The sequence below is a fragment of the Onychomys torridus genome, chromosome 14, assembly GCF_903995425.1.
Source record: "Onychomys torridus chromosome 14, mOncTor1.1, whole genome shotgun sequence".
Lineage (NCBI taxonomy): Eukaryota > Metazoa > Chordata > Mammalia > Rodentia > Cricetidae > Onychomys > Onychomys torridus.
The window spans coordinates 40,023,870-40,026,727 of record NC_050456.1 but is presented as its reverse complement, the minus strand read 5'-3'; the positions used below and the strand labels follow the sequence as shown (position 1 = coordinate 40,026,727).

General features: G+C 43.4%; 1 non-coding gene across 1 annotated transcript; it reads left to right on the top strand.

The window, feature by feature from the left end:
• Positions 1–865: 865 nt before the first annotated feature.
• Positions 866–1,025, top strand: LOC118595966. Its single transcript, XR_004946640.1, has one exon. It is a non-coding gene; the product is annotated as a U1 spliceosomal RNA (small nuclear RNA).
• Positions 1,026–2,858: the final 1,833 nt, after the last annotated feature.

The window sequence follows — 2,858 nt, the reverse complement described above, 5'->3', positions numbered from 1 at the left end:
GCATTGTGCTTTCACTGGTCCATGATACATTGTGCTTTCACAGGCCCATGATGCAATGTGTTTTCACTAGCCCAAAGCAATAGGTTCGAGTGACTGTGGTCTGAATCCCTGAAACTGGAGCTAAAATAGATCTTTCCTCCTTCTAAGTGGATTGTTCTGGGTATTTGTCACAGTGACAGGAACCAGACTAACACCATACTGGTGCTTTTAGAGAACAGCTCTGGTAAGATGTCTGCCTGTTCTCTCAGAAGAAAGGTCAAGGCTGACAGATACGTTTGTGTACGTGAGAGACTAAACATGGAAGCAGAAATGGTGGAGACATTGTTTGCTTAAAAAAAGCGTTATGTACACAGGCTGCCCAAGCAGCAGCAGATAGAGTTAGGACAAACAGCAAAACAAATTGCCAAGGAAGCCAACGAGGCCTGGAGTAGAACTGAGGTCTCAAAATACAGTGTTTGGGGCTAGAAAGAAATTTCCCAGGGCTAAGTATCATTCTGAGAGCTGCCATCAAGTATGTGCAAAAGAGGAAACTCACAGGCTTGCCGACATCACTCCTTCAAACTCTACACCCCATGATGCTATTCTTATCAAATCTTACCACCAAAAATGACTCCCCCAATTCCTAAACACACTGTCCTCCAAAATAGGTTATAATAGGAAAGTCTACTATTATTACTAGTGACCATAATGATTTCAAAAACTATGCATTGGTCTCAGCCTCCAGATCACTCAAGACAAGTACCCATGCTAATTACAGAAAATGTAAATTCAACTTTAAGACCACGTTAGGGATCCTGATTGAACCAAGACAGAATTATAGCAGAAGGAGAAAAACTGCAAAGTGATTTTCTAAATTAAAACATCAATATTTACTTGGCAGGAGATAGAATGGCCAAAAAGGTGGCTTTTGGGGGTGAGGTTCATCCATTGCACCTGCAATATGCTGACCTCAGCAATCTCCCAAAGTTTGGGGAAACTTGACTATGTAAAGGTGTGGTATCGGGAGACTGTGTTCCAGCTCTGGGGATGGACACAGCTCTGTGTTGGGGTAGAGGGAAATTAAAGCTAGGTGTGGTGACTGGTGCCTGGGACCCCAGCCCTTGGAAGGCAAAGACAGCAGCATTGCCTTGGTTTGGGGGACAGCAAGAGCTACATGATGAGTTCCAGGCCATTCGGGACCACACAATGAGACACCCACCTCAAACAATAAATTGTTTTAAAAGACGTGATGGCCAGTGCCTGTAATCCCACCTCAAACAGGCTGAGGAAGGAAGATTACTGACTTCAAGGCCAGCCTGAGGAGATATGTGGTGAGTCCTTGTTTCAAAAACAAACAAAAACAGTGTTGTTAAAGCCATAATGGGTTTGCCTTTATTCACCTACCTGGATGGCTAAAATTTGTCATTAAAAATGACAACATCAAATGTTGGTAAGGGTAGATAACAACCAGAATCACCACTCACTTATTGGTAAAGTGTTAAAATGCTAGAATAAAACACTTAGAGGCAAAAGAACTTAGCACTTCTTATAAAATTAAATCTTGAGCCAGGCAGTGGTGGTGCACACCTTTAATCCCAGCACTCAGGAGGCAGCAGCAGGCAGATCTTTGTGAGTCTGAGGCCACCCTGTTCTACAAAGGAAGTTCTGGAACAGCCAAGGCTAACACAGAGAAACTCTGTCTCTAAAACCCATGTGTGCGTGTGCGTGTGCGTGTGTGTTTGTGTGTGTGTGTGTGTCTATATGTAATCTATAAAGTTAGCAATTCCAATTCTAGATATTTTTTAATACACATAATACAAATGTTTTAACAGTTGTAGCTCATCCCATGGGCCAAGTGGTGGATAACCAGAACTCAGCAACAATGTCAGCAATCCTCCAAGCCTCTCTTTCTGGCTCCAGTATGGTGAGCGCATCACCCTCTCCCATGAGCCTTTCACATTTCAGATGATGGAGCAGCTGGAGTCATCCATAAAATCCACACCTGGATGCACTATCCCTTTGAACTGTCCTGTCCAGCGCTGTGGTTTCCCTGGCCAGTTGACAGCCTGCATGCAACTCTGGCAGAGAGCCAGTTGTAGATACTTTAAATGAAAGCATATATGTACAACATGTCTTGAACAAGAATATTTGTCAATACTCTGGAGGTAGAGGTAGGTGGACTTCTGTGAGTTCAAGGCCAGCCCAGTTTATATAGAGTTCCAGGCTAGGTAGGACTATATAGGGGAGAGAGAGAGAGAGAAAGAGAGAGAGAGAGAGAGAGAGAGAGAGAGAGAGAGAGAGAGAGAGAGAGAGAACAATCTAAACATTTATTCTTATACCCCCAGATAAGTATAGCTATTACCTTCAACAAAGAAAATTCTCTTTGCAACAGATGAAGATCATTACTGAAAACAACAGATCAAAGGGCAGAGAACAGGTGAACATATGGTGCCCAGCTGCAGGGTATACATCTACAGTTTCTACACCTAAGGCTCAGAGAACATCTTAAGAGGGAGCAGAAAGATTCTAAGAGCCAGAGGACCAAGAACTCTGCTGGGAGATTGCATCTCCTAGAAATGCCTGGGAGGTTACATCCTTGAAGTCTCATTAACATGGCTACCTAAACAAGACCTGAACAAGATGACACCAATAGACATATTAACACGGAACAGAGAAATCTCATGGGGCCCCCAATGCTAACCAAGGAACTAGAGGCAACTAAGGAATGTTGAGATCAGGAGAAACAGTCTTCCCCAGGGGAGAGCACACCAATTGATTATCCAGTACCAGATGGTCAGCCCTGAAATCAGACACAATCAAGTAACTTTGTACAGACTGATCAAGTGTGTGTGTGTGTGTGTGTGTGTGTGAATATATTC